This window comes from Solea solea, chromosome 18 (assembly GCF_958295425.1).
Source record: "Solea solea chromosome 18, fSolSol10.1, whole genome shotgun sequence".
Classification (NCBI taxonomy): domain Eukaryota; kingdom Metazoa; phylum Chordata; class Actinopteri; order Pleuronectiformes; family Soleidae; genus Solea; species Solea solea.
Window position 1 is genome coordinate 13,699,587 of NC_081151.1, and position 14,678 is coordinate 13,714,264.

General features: G+C 42.6%; 2 non-coding genes across 2 annotated transcripts; both read right to left on the reverse strand.

Annotated features, from left to right (window-relative positions):
- Positions 1 to 5,116: 5,116 nt before the first annotated feature.
- On the reverse strand, positions 5,117 to 5,189 carry trnav-cac (transfer RNA valine (anticodon CAC)). The gene has a single exon. It is a non-coding gene; the product is annotated as a tRNA-Val (tRNA).
- Positions 5,190 to 5,329: 140 nt separating this feature from the next.
- Positions 5,330 to 5,401, reverse strand: trnad-guc (transfer RNA aspartic acid (anticodon GUC)). The gene has a single exon. It is a non-coding gene; the product is annotated as a tRNA-Asp (tRNA).
- Between the last annotated feature and the right edge of the window lie 9,277 nt (positions 5,402 to 14,678).

The window sequence follows — 14,678 nt, forward strand, 5'->3', positions numbered from 1 at the left end:
AGATTTGTTGTATCACCAATGCTCAATTTTTGGGACACATCCATTAAATACAGAAAACATGTATGCAGTTTTAAAATAACAAGTGTTTTTGGCTTCTACAGTTTAAAGTGTTAAGAATTTAGTGTGATCCACACGCACACTCACAAACAATAGCACAACCCTGGCTCTCTAAAAACTTGGTGTGGAACCCTATTTAATGTTACTTATGTGTGTGTCCTACTATTTCATGTGGACATAGATCTGCTGTGAAAAAAACTCGATTACACAAGGTTACTCTTGCGTAATAGACATTATCATTACATACACACATGTGAGTTCAACTCATTGACAGTTTGCTAATATGTAAGAGCAACTTTCAGTTAAATAATTCCAATTCAAATGCTAATGATCCGATACTTTGACAGACATAAAAACAACAAAGCTCTCTCCATTTCTCTTGCACATACTTATTTTCCTTGAACATTACACCTCTTTCCCTTCTCCACTCTAATTTCCACTCATGTTCCTTACATCTCAAGCTGAGATGTTGCTTTTTTTCATTATTCCTCCACTCCTTTAGTGTGTCAGTTGTTGTTCGCTGTTTGACAGGAGAGAAGAAGAAAAAAGGAATGCAGTTAAAAGATATCTTCCTTCATCTCTAATCCTGTCTTAAGGAATCAAGAACAACACATCTGACCTGAGATTCATCACTGGATTCAAAGAGATCTGTGGAAATAAGAGAGAACCTGCCCAAAACCACACCCCATTATTGCTGGACGAGACAAGATTGTTCATCCACAAGGTAATGCACTCACAGCATTAGTTTTCATCATTCTCCTTTCATAAAATCATAAAAAATATTATTATTATTATGATTATTCAGTATGTTACAATTACATTACTCTTTACTTCAAGGGTTTGCAATGTCCTAGTTGCAAATCTTTACTGGAAAGAGCAATGTCAATTATTATTTTAGAATATGTGTTAATATGGATCATTCCACATATTGCTGTCTCTGTCATTAGATGCTTGGTGATCATTACACTTGTTGTTGACGCATTATTTTGTTCTTAAAAAAGTTTTTGAAAGTTTGTATATTCTTATTAATATTAATATTTTATACCTATGGCATATATATAACATATAATATATATATATATCATATATATACATATATATGATATATATATATATACATATACATATATAACAAGAATAAATATATATGAATTTATTGAAAGTATTTTACATGTTCATTTATCAGCACTAAACAGTAGAATAAGGAAGTATGCTCTTGTTCGAGTTGCAATGACCGGAAGTGTGACTGTATGGTATGGATTTTGCCATAATACTGGTTCCCATAAGTAAAAGTGTCAGTGTGTGTGTATATGTGAGAATGTAGGATTGTGTGCACATCTTAAGGACTGGATTCCATTTGTTTGTGTAGATTGGGTGTCATTTGGGTGTCGTTGGAACGGTTATTTGAGTTGTCTTTCTATCATCTTGAACCAGCAGCATGGTCATTCTCCTCAAACCTCTGGTATTAAGGCATTTTCTCTGAGAGAAATGCTGCTCACTGGATATTTTCTCTTTTTTGGATAATTCTGTGTAAAATTTAGAGATTATTGTTTGTGAAAATCTCAATGGATCAGCACTTTCTGAAATAGCTTACTCAGACCAATAACCATGCCATGTAAAATTATTTACATCTCTATGGGATTTGGTATGGGGAGTGAGCAGTTTAAACTTCAGTTTCCAATTCGAAATGTCTGTCTATAATAAGTGAACATATTCTTAAAATATTGTAGGCTTAAGTAGGCTTAAGATTTATTAGGTGAGGCTCTTGTTAAGTGGCAATAATCTGCTTTTGTCTTGTGTCCCAGCTGGCAGCCAAGCTTTAGTAAAGGCAAGTGTGTCCATGTTTCAGGCTGGCTTCTGGTAATGGTGGTATGCTGGGGTTGGGCACTGCAAAGTCATCATAAAGTCAACCACACATCAGAAAACAAGTTGACAATGGGAAGAAATCTTATATTTAGCTATTAGCTATTTCTCTTCTTTGTGGAGGTTTTGGGCAGATTTGTCTTTTTGTGAGCACCATAACTGACAAAGTAACACATTGTGATGCAAATTTTTGGGGATGTAGGTTATGTCCCATCGAGGAAACTATTCGATTTTGGTGTTAATCTGACCTTGACCTTAAGGGAGGTTTGTACTCTCTGGGTACTTTCTCTACTTAAAAAAATAGAGATTTATAATCTGCTTATAATCAGCTGGAAATTCATGAGTAGCAGACACTTCATGACCCAAATTAGAAACCTCAGTAAAAAGGTTTATGTCTTAATATGTGGCTCCCCTGAGGTGTGAAGTGGGCTTTGCTTAAGTAAAGGTTAGGGATGAGGTTTGGTTAAGGCTGTCCACACAGCCGTGCTGAGGTATGTGGCTGGCTTCTGGCTGATGGTCGGTGGGTCTGCCACTTCACAGAGATTCCACTGAAAGGTTTTAATTAGCTGCTGACTCAGGTCTTGGCAGCGGGTGGTGGAGATGCTAACTGAGGACTGTAAATCTGCAGTGACAAAGACAGGGGCCACACCCCAGGAGCCTGCAGACACCCAGCCATCCAATCCATCCACACCTCCCTTCACCACAGACCTCCAGTGCCAGGCTTAACAAGGACATGCTGCACTTTCTCTCTTCTGCTCTCTCAAAACCACACACACACACACACATACACATAGGGGATATATTAGTGGAATTGTTGAGAGCTGATTTAGGTTAATTTGCATCACTCTTACTCACACTCACTGATTTATTTATCTCTCCCTCACTAACAATTAGCCTGTCTACGCTCACATGGATCCTATCAGGAAGTGTGTGGAAGTAAAACACGAAACCAGGATACAGTCACTTTAGGTCTGTTATGGTAACAAAAAAAAAAAAAAAAAGATGGCCCAAAGATGGTCCAAACTATACCAGATGCAGATGTGCCTTGTTTTCAATTCATGCTCCAATGAAAGGTGTTCCATTGGATCTCCAACTCAAACTCGGAGTAAGCTCACCAACCACATAAGAACACGAGAGCAACATGTTCTGGAGGCTTCTAAGAGAACAGAATGAGCATGAAAATCCATTGTCATGACAGGTATGCATCTCTACCTTAGACGACAGTTTGATATCCATGTTGATACATGGGCTATGATTCAAATCATAAACAATACTTTTTAATTATGTAACAGTAATTTGATATAACTAGATTTAATGCAATATCATTCTTTGTTTAATGTAGGCATTTTCAATTACAAATTAGAATAAACCAAATCTACTGTATAGACATATCTTGGCTTGCCAATATTTCATAAAAGACCAAAATCTTATTTTCATTTTTTTTCCATTTTATGACACATGAAAAGAAGGGAGATGCTGACTACCTTAATTTCACTGCATTACTTACTTAGACACAGACAGAAAGCTTGAGGCCTAATGTATGAACAAACATATTTGAAATTGTAAATATTTAATCTCCAACAACTACCAGGGAAATGTCTAAAATGTCAATATTTAACAGACAAGCAGCATCACAAATCCTGCCACAGTATTTTAGTGCAGTGACTGTGTCAGACGGAGTCTGTGCTCCGGTCATGGAGGAAGTACTGAACAAATATTTTTAATTAACTGATTCTAGTGATTTGATTCAGTTTCACTGAAAACTGCTTTACAAGTCAGTAGTCACTCGAAGTCACCGCAGTTTCACGCAGCCATGCAGTGATGACTCCGCCCCACGTTGAGTAGGTACTTAGTGGAGATGCAACCTAAACCGTGCCGTGTCGAGGCGAGGCAGGACCATGGTGGAAAAGGGCCATTAGTTTCACCTGAGTAAAGGTGTGAACTGGGATCATTTTAGGTTTACCAGTGTGCTATATAAACTCCTGTGTTGTAAGAGTGCTGTAGCTCTTTTTTAAGAGCAATGTTTTGTGTGTGTGTGTGGTTGTGCACTGAGTGAGTGGACGAACAAGAGAGGGAGTTGTGCAGTTGAGTGTGTGTGTGTGTGTGTGTGTGTGTGTGTGTATGAGAAGCTGGGGACTGGCTAAGTTAACGTGAGCAGAGACAAAGTAAGGCACTAATGTGTAATGTTCTGTGCTAGTGGGAAGAAATAAATGCTGAGACTCCTCCACATCAAGCTGACTTTCCATGTGTTCATCATCTTCAGTAAAAAGTGAGGGTGTTAGCCTGAATTAGCTACATCTTTGGCCCTGGAGAAACAAACAAGGTCCAAACAGATTCTTCTCAAGAACCTTCTCTGTGGTCTTCCTCTTTTCCTCCTGCCCAGCAGCTCCATCTTCAACATAATTTGTCCAAAATAATCACGAGTCCTCCTCTGAACTTGACCAAACCATCTCAGGCTTGACTCTCTTACTTTATCTCCAAACCGTTTAACTTAGCTGTCCCTCGAATATACTAATTTCACTCCAACAAAAATCTGCCACCTCCACCTTCTGTCTTTTAGACAGTGCCACTGCCTCCAAATCATACATCATAACAGGTCTCACTACTGTGTTGTAGACCTTCACTTTCACTTTTGCTGCTATCCTTCTGTCACACATCAACCCAGATGAGTGAGTGAAATCAAACTGATCCATAGCTTTAAATCATGATACATTGATGGCTTCATTTACACTGAACAAACATATAAACACAACACTTTTGTTTTTGCTCCCATTTTTCATGAGCTGAACTCAAAGATCTAAAACATTTTCTATATACACAAAATCAACATTTCTCTCAAATATTATTCACAAACACTGTCTAAATCTGTGTTAGTGAGCACTGAGATCAATAGATGTGTGCTTTGACAGGAGGGAGCAAAAGGTCACATTTCGATAGGTGTTACAGAGATATCTATCTATCTATCTGGGGTGTGTCAGACAATTGGTGTCTGATTTCCGTTGATCCCACTTTTTGGGGTGACAGAAGAGCTTCAGAAGGCTCTCTTCTTGGTCGTAATCCCCATCTCCATGAGATGAGGCCTTGAGCTATGTCTTTCAGCAGCAAAAACAATGATCAAATATTGAGCAGGCTCTCACTGGGATCAGTTGACACACACACACACATTCAATGAATCACATACACGGCGGAAGGAAATTGTTTCTGCTCGGTTTTGAACCGAGGACCTTTTGCGTGTGAAGCAAACGTGATGACCACTACACTACGGAATCCCTGCTATGGACACCAGGATTGTAGATTTTCCCAGAACACAATGAGCGTGATAGCAGTGGACGTACGATTTCGCAGGAGTGGCATGAGGGAATGGTCGAGTTTTGATATGAAGGTCCCATGGGACTTCAAGAGTAAAGAGCTCCCCGTCGGGGAATCGAACCCCGGTCTTCCGCGTGACAGGCGGAGATACTGTCCACTATACTAACGAGGACTGCGCCTTCTAGTTGGGAGCCATGGCCACAAATTACGAGGCGTGGTCTGTCTATTTTTGCTGCCAGCCAACAGGCAGACATTGCAAGAGGTGCACTCATTCAGCGTGAACCCCATGTCGGAGTGAATTCCTGCCCCAGGGGGTCCTCACTCAGATAATGAAGAAGACCATACATCTCTTCCCAGGAAAGATGAAAGTTACATTCGGAAAGGCTCCATCAGGCCGTCTCCAACAGGAACCTTCAGATGAGGCCATGAAAATAAAGAAAGATCGTACACTTCAGGACAGGTCTCCCCCGCAAAGTCATGGCCTTGAGAAGACAAATGCCCTTACTGTGGTCTTTCAGCAAGGATGGGATGAGTCAGGTCAACTGACCATGACAGACTGTGGTCTCCAGTTTGTAAATTGCAACAGCCAGAGAACCTGTGAAGCTAATTTACTGACTTGTACCACAATGGTTTGCCACTTAAGTACAAGGTTTCTCAGTCTTTGAGTTATCTACTTAACAAATAGAGAGAAAGCACTTGAAATGTAGTTGTGGTTGTCAAAGTCCATCAATCCTATTATTTGTTGATCAAGGCAAGGGTGAGCGAATTTTTTTTTTTACCCATCGAGACTTTAAACAGTGCTGTTTCCGCTCGGTTTCAAGCCGAGGACCTTTCGTGTGTTAGGCAAACGTGATGACCACTACACTACGGAAACCCTGGTGGGAGAACTGAGATTGGAGATTTTCCCAAAATACTGTGGCCTTTTATTGTGGCCAGCCTAAGGGCAGTCCTGTGCAATATTCATGCTGTCTAATCAAGGGTTATGACACAGAAAGGTTGATTTTGTGTATGTAGAAAATGTTTTAGATCTTTGAGTTCAGCTCATGAAAAATGGGACCAAAAAACAAAAGTGTTGAATTTTTTTTGTACTTTTATAAATGATGACTGATTTGCATTGATTTTTTTTATTACATCCCTAATCAACAGCGGACAGTGGAATCCTTTCACCAGCTAAACAAACAACAAAAGCTTCATCTGGTAGACTGAGGCGCAGAGCCATTAGCATAGTTATGAACTTTCACAGTGTCTTAATTCTCAAATTAAACACCTGCCTCATTCTGCTGCTGATGTGATTCTGAGCACCATCTCTCTTTCTCTTTCTCTCTAGCTTGTGTGTCTTGTAAGTTTTTTCCCTTTGTTCCTACTTTTTCTCTCTCTTCGCTCTGTCTCATCCCTACCAGCGTATTCACGTCTTGTGTGATTATGCATGTATGTATTAATTTACTATTAAAATTACTATTGCAAAAATAGTTGTTTTTTTGTTGTTTTTGGTGATGGGGGAACAAAGGTACTGCCCCAGCCTTGGACGTATGTCCTGTACCGTTGATAGCAAAGCAGCCTCATGGGGCTTTAATATGTGTGTGTTTCAATAAGTGTGACAACCATGTCAAGTGTAGTAGCTGTGGTTTTGGAATGATACTGGTTCTCTGTTTTCCTTTTAAATATTTAGGCCTAATTCTTAAGATTTATGTATTTCAATTGCATATAAAACTTCCATCCACTGGGGTGGGGTAGCTCAGTGTTTAAGACTGGTACCCTGTGTGCAGAGACAGCATGGTCACATGTTCAACGCCACCCCAAGCAGGTTGTGGACCCCCATTTGGCCTGCACCTACAGTAATAGCTACAGTAACAATATTGTAGCGTAGCTAAGGTCAGGAGGCCCCGCCCCTTGTGATTACGTAGTTGAGAGCAGCAGTTTGTCATGACATGTGTTGTGACTGCGGAGAGTTTTTTTTCTCATTGTTTTTCGTGTGCGATCGGGCGGCCATGGACAAGGGCATGTATGTGAGGAGCCGGAGGAGGATGGCGTACCTGCGGAGGCTTGGAGGAGGATGGCGGACTGCGGATGGTGGTTTGCCCTGGGAGCAAGTCGACCTGTGGTGGGTTCGTCTGCCAGTCGAGCTGTGCACAACAGATCGGTACAGATGAGGCGGCGGCAGCGGACGGAATGACGGTCCCGTTGAGTGCTTTGCCAGCGCTGCAGCAGTGCGTCAAGATGGAGCCTCAGGAGAGGAGCCCCGCGCATGCGGGTGTTGGCGGAGACTCAGAGTGTGCGCCGGAGCTGCCACTTTCTTCCCCCGTTTGGAAGCTGCAGTACAGCCCGGTACAGATACAGCTCACGGTGTACAACGGAAAGACTGACTGAGAGGCATACAGTATAATGTATGTTATGATTTGGCGCTATACAAATAAAATTGAATTGAATATAGAGCCAAGTTTGAGCTGATTGTGGGAAGGATGGAGTGGTCGCCTTCGGACATGGCGTTTTTCCTGGCGTCAAAGTTGTCGGAGGACGCACTGATGTGCATGACTATGTTGAGCCCGGAGGAGAGGGGAGATTATGGTGCGCTGGTGACCGCTTGGAGCCAGGTAGGGATGGTGCAGAACAGGCTTCATTGGGCATATTACATGAGGTTCGTGTGGGGTTTCGCCATCATTGCAGCACCCATACACCGACTCCTGGAGAAGGACTGGTCCTTGGACTGCAGGTGCACGCCAACGCAGACGCCTTGTCACGCCAGCCCTGTGCAGAGGTGGGGTGTAATTTTTGTGAGCGTGCAGAAGATAGGGTGCAGGGATTGCAGGAGGAGAGGGAGGAGTTCAGGGCAGTAGGCCAGGTGAGGGAGGTTTTCTGTGGGGAGTTTCAGACCCGACCGGGCATTCACAAGCCCTGCTCCAGCAGCTCCACGTGGAGGCCCCTTTGGAAAGAGTGGTGGTGGACATCGTGGGGCTGTTGCCCATCACTGACAGGGGCAACCGTTACATCCTGACGGCCATGGATTATTTTAGCAAATGGCCGGAAGCGTACTCCATTGCCGATATGAAGGCGGAGACAGTCGCGGATGCGCTGGTAGCTACATAGCGACCAAGGTCGCAACTTAGGGTCCAGGGTGTTCGCCGTGATGTGCAAGCGCCTAGGAATTCATAAGACCCGCACCACGCCGTTGCACCCACATAGCGACAGATTAGTCGAGAGATTTAACCGGACCCTCGTGGAGCAACTGGCTCTCCATGTGTCTGTGCATCAGCGGGACTGGGACAGGCACTAGCCGTTGGTGCTAATGGTGTGCAGGTTGGCAGTGCAGGAGTCCACGGGGTGCTCCCCAGCCCTAATGATACCGGGGAATGAGCTTTGCACTCCGGTGGTGGTGGCGTTTGGCCAGCTGCCGGATGCTCCAGACGTTCCTCCTGGTCCGGAGTACGCCAGGCGCCTCCAGGACTGCCTGGAGACTGCACATCAGTTTGCTAGGGAGCAGATTCAATTAATTTCAATTCAATGTAAATACTTAAAAATAAACTATGACATGATTCATTGTTCTGAGTGAGGTATTGCAGGTGAAACTTGGCACGGTAAACCCGATTTGCGGTTGGGCCAGCCAAGACACCATGAACACACCTCTACACGTTAATAACAGATATACTGACAGACACACTTAATTTGTCCACAGGTTTGTTAATTAATTGACTTTGAGACACAAGTGCTGATGAACAGTGTGTCCAGCAACTCTCATTAGTGCTTACAGATGTTCTTCATCAGTGCATGAGCTGGGTGATCCACAGATAAGAATTGCCAATGAACTAACCATAAAAATTCCATAAATAAAATAAGCGATTTTACATGAGTGCGCACGCATGAGTTGTTAATCCCCTGCTGCCTCTTTCATGAAGTTCATATGTGTTGCTTTGTGACTTCAGTGTTCAATGTCCATTGTTCAAATTGACCTAAGTGACCAAACTGACTAAATATGGCAGCAGTCAAACGTGTTCTGTGAATCTTGTAGACTGAAGCGTTAAATGTTTAAACTCTGTTTCTCCTTATGTCCCTGCTGGCTGCTATGTTTTCCGTCAGTTGCCAGGTACAGTGGGCACATACGGTGCAGTCACACCTACAATCATCATACAATCATGAACCATATCAGTTGCTCAACTTCTGACCCACACCCAGACCCTCATAGTATTGTAATCACATTAGGATCCAGGTACTGCCACAAAATCCGGGACCCCCTTAGTATTAGCTGTGATAATTATTGCAATTTTCTCTTTACTGTGAATTATTCACCATTTCCCTGTGTTGGCTTTTTTACTCCCAATCTACAGCAAAACCAGTCAGAGGCAAAGAAGAAGGGTTTACTAAAAATAGAATCATGAAAAAATTTAATTCAGATAATCAGAAAAAAAAATAATATATATATAGCACAGTCTCTAGTTGCGTCCCGTTTCCTGACTTTGAGATTTCTGCATGAATAAGAAAAGCTGATAGGCACTTTTTTTTTTTTTTTTTTTTACAACATTTCATCAATATCACAAAAGTTGTCTCGCACCTTTTATACTGGTTCAATTTCATTGTACACAGGCTGTCAGGAATGTCACACTTCCTTCAGTTCACTTGTCACAGATGTCACATTTCTCCCCAGCACAACCTCAAACATTCATACCGGCAGAAATCTGCCCCATGTGGATTCCATATCGCCATGGTGACTATATTTTACTCCAAAACTGCTCCACAAAGAACCACAGTAAGACCACATGTCCTGTACACTGAAAACAGTGTACTTTGACCACAGTCTCACAATCCTGTAAACTTTTAGGTTTCTACAACTTTAAAACTTCAGTGCTGATCAGAACAGATTGAGATGTTGCAACTAACAGTGCTATAGTTATACTGTACATTACCACCTACCAGACCATCCTACATCTAGAGATAGTTGAGTGTGGTAATCCTAGCAGATCAGCTGTTTCTGAAAAACCAACTTCAACTTAAATCAGTCTTTTTCAGTTGGACGCTCATTTTGAGCTTCAGCATCTCATATTGCGCATGACCTACATGTCTAAATGCTGCCATGTGACTGGCTGTGTCTGTCCATAAACAGGTATACTTAAAGGAGAGGAGAGGAGGAGGAGGAAGAGTGGGGATCAGTGCAGGGGTAGTGGTCTAGTAGTGAAATCAGACAGAAAGTAACACACAGTGTTACGAGCCCTTCAATCGCTCACCCCACGTTTTCACTCTCCTTTGCTCTCTCTCGTCTTCCCATTGAAGGAGTTCATTTCATACCGGTTATTATTTGCACGCGTCAGCTGATGATGACTGGAGTGTTGTTGAGCAGGTAACAGGTTGTTATCCCTGCCACATGTCTGTTTCCGCGCACTAAAGCCGGCAATAAATTCCTCCTGACCATCATGTGTGCTGCGACTCTGTTTCCAGAAGCAATACCTTTAAGTAAAATCACAGCCTCCAACTTTTGTCAAAGCATTGCTTAAGTTATTTCTCTCTTTTTGGCCTACCGCAGGAAATACAGACAGACCATAGATCAAACTTTATGTCGTGTATTTTTGCTTAGGTACTGAAACAGCTTAATGTCGCTCACTGCTATTGAAGTGCGTACCACCCAGAGAGTCATGCTGTCTTGCTGTTTCAACTATGGATGACAAAGATGTCTATGTTCTTTCTGGGTTTGTTCAGGGGCGAAAATTGTAAGTCCACACTTGATGACCAATTTTGACATTTGGAAAATTGTAAGCATAAGATTGTCGTCCACATAATAAAATCTCATTTGTCTCTATTTTCAGATGTGCCAACTCGTACGCAGGACATGACATTGAAGTGGAAAGTTCATCCCCAATTAAGTAGCACACAAGTGACGGAGATTGAAAGAGCAGGTTGCTAGATAATGGCATTGTAGAGCCAAGTTGTAGTTCTTGGAGTTCACCGTGTGCCCTTGTAAATAAGTCTGATGGTACCGACAGATTTTGCACGGACTTCCGCAAACTTGAAACAGTCACTAAACCTGACTGTTACTGTTACACTGCCGGACACAAATCGGCAGTGCTAATTATGTTACCAAACTAGACCTTAATGGGCTATTGGCAAGTGCCCATTGCTCCTCGGGTAAGGGAAGTTTCCGTGTTTGTGACTCCTGATGCATTTCTTCAATATACGGTGACACCCTTTGGCGTGTGTAACGCTCCAGCTACATTTCAACGTCTAGTTGATACAGTTTTGTCGGGTTTGTCAGGTTCTGGATGACATTGTCGTTTATTCAGACAAATAGGATGACCACATCCAACAACTGTGGGAGGTTTTTGGTAGAGTGCGCTATGCTACCCAACTTCTTATTATTTGCTTTCATTATTTCTTTTGTCTGAAATCAAAATATGTGTTTAATAAATCAAAATCATTGATGGGATAACGTTGTGGCGTACTTTATGTTCGGTCTCCTACTGAGCCAAGCTTTATTGTTAATGGAGGCTGTAACAATATTATATCATATTTAAATTGGTTAAACCGAGCTACTTAAAAAATAGAGAAAAAAAAAAGATACTGTATATATCTTAGGATAACAGGATGTTTGGTGTGTGTGTGTGTGAAAGCCCGGCAGGTAGTAACACTGTGAGCTAAGGAAAACCTCATAAAAGGAGTGGCGTTCGAGGGAGATGGGCTCTGTTGCCTGCGGGGTACTAATGGCAGCCGAGAGGCAGCAAAGCCTGAAATAAGGAGATACTAAAATTTATGAAAAGAATCAGCCATCCAGCCTGATTACCACTTTCACGGAGGAGGAGGGTGAAAGTGTGTGTGGTTTTAAAGCAGAGATGAGACACATATTTAGCAATACATCAAAAAGTGTCTGATGGTTTCCTTCCTCCTCAATCAACAGAGCAAGAAGTTCTTACAAGACTTCACCCTTTGGTCCTGCAGGAAAACAGTTTTTTAGATTTTCTAAACCGTAAATATTGTTGTTGTTTTTTGTTCTATCTTGTAGATATAAAAATATACCACCAAATTAATGGGTAACGCTATATTACTGTATGTTGATTTGATCATGTCCTGGACCAGATCCGTTTGTAGCATGGAACGCAAGCACTAGAATCTTGAAGCAGATGCGAGCAGCTACAGGAAGCCAGTGAAGGGAATGGAGGAGCGGTGTAGTGAGAGAGAACTTTGGTAAGTTTAAGACCAGTCGAGCTGCTGCATTCTGGATGAGCTGCAGAGGTCGTATGGCACATGCAGGGAGACCGGCCAGGAGGGAGTTGCAGTAGTTGCGTGAGATGACAAGAGCTAGGACCAGAACCTGTGCCGCCTTCTGGGTTAAAAGAGGCCTTATCCTTCTGATGTTGTGCAATATGTATCTGCAAGATCGAGCTGTTGCAGCAATGTTGGCAGTGAGGGAGAGATGGTCATCCAGTGTCACACCCAGGTTCCTTGCGGTATGAGAGGGAGCTACCTCAGAGTTGTTAAGGGGTGATGGTCAGGTCTGTTGTGGGAGAGCCCTTTCCTGGAAGAAAAAGAAACTCGGTCTTGTCAAGATTTAGTTTCAAGTGATGGTCAGACATCCATTGAGAGATGTCAGAGATCCGTTCTGCTACATGCGTTTCAGACTGGGGGGAAAGAGAGAATAAGATGGGTATCGTCAGTGTCTGTGATAGGAAAAACCATGAGAGTGAATAACAGAACCAAGAGAGTTGGTGTACGGAGAGGAGAGGGCCCAGGACAGAACTCTGATGGACCCCAGTAGTTAGAGGACAAGGTTCTGACACAGATCCTCTCCAGGTTACTCTGTAAGTTCAGTTTTGAAGATAGGATGAGAGTAGGGCAAGTGCAGAGCCTGAGACACCTAGTTCCTGAAGGGAGGAAGTAAGGATCTGGTGGTTAACTGTGTCAAACGCTGCAGAAAGGTCCAAGAGGATGAGCACAGAGGAGAGAGAGGCAGCCCTGGCAGTGTGGATTTGCTCAGTGACAGCAAGAAGAGCTGTTTTGGTTGAGTGACCTGCCTTAAAAGCCGACTGATGAGGATCGTGAAGGTTGTTCCGGTGAAGGTAGGAAAAGAGTTGATTAAAGATAGCACATTTCAGAGTTTTGGAAAGAAATGGAAGAAGAGAGACAGGTCTGTATTTATTTACTTCAGACGGGTCAAGGGTAGGTTTTTTTGAGGAGGGGGGTCACTATGGCCTCTTTAAGAGAGTCAGGAAAGCAACAGATTATTTCCTCACCCATCTCGTGAGTGAGGAAAGGAAGAAGATCAGCAATTGACTGAAAAAGGTGAGAAGAGATAGGGTCAAGGGGGCAGGAGGTGTGGCGGGCAGAGGTTATAAGGGAGAGCAGACTGATACAGGCGAAACAAAGTCAATCTATGAATTTAAAGTTTACAAACCACCATCTCCACACGTGATCTGTCGGCTCGCTGACACACAGAAGTCGTGATCGGCACAAACAACAATAGACATGCAAAATGGATGGCGTTGCTTTAGACAAGGTGATCAAACAATTAACAGATAAAAATACTTGAGTTATACGAGCGTGTGGATGGATGGCCCATCATGTTTAACACAAGGCAAACACAATACAGTGCTTTAATATGGCGTTATATTTGGGCCACATTCGTGAAGGAACAATGTGAGATTTTGAGCACGGAAAATGAGCATGCGAGCAAAACACAATTTCATTTGAGCAAACAAAAATATATTCTCTGCTCAATACATGTATTTGTATGTTTGCATTTTAACGTGCAATAATAATCGCTGTCACTCACTGTTACTCATACGCTCTCACAAACTCTTGCCCGCTGCAGACCACTGCACGCTTGTTCTCAAATCACTTCTGTGCGTGCTCAACTTTACCCGAGCATTCGCTCAACTTGATACAGCGTTACAAATGTGCCACACAATCAACCAATCAGAGACTATATAAATGTAGATTGGCTATTTCATCTCCAATCACAACGCTTCCATAACACGCCAAATGAGTAGGATATTTCAGCATATTTCAGATATATTCAGCTTCTTAAATGTGAATATGTTCTATTTTCTATCATTTTTTTCAGTGTCGTCCGGAGGAAAGCAGCTCAGGAGTCGACCTTAGAAGGAAGTCTCCACTGTCCTTCTCTTCTGTAGGAATGAAGGGCAGCTTGCGGATCCAGAGGGCTGCGTGGCTGAACGCAAGATGAGTTTCTGACTGTTTCTGACTTGACTTTCTGACTGTTTCTGACTCGACCAGGGTAAAACTGGCACATTCTCTTCAGGGATGGGATAATTCTGCTCATCAGTACTTCACACATATGAGTGAAATGCAGTTTGTACGTTCTTAAAACAGTCCTTTGTGTTGGAAAGAGAACTCCCTTTGTTTGAACTCTTGCCTCTCACATGGAGTTCAGGCTTTTGCCTTTCCATGTAGGCCGTGCTCATGAAGGACAATGATTACAGTCAGATGAGATCTTAAATCACTTGATTTACATG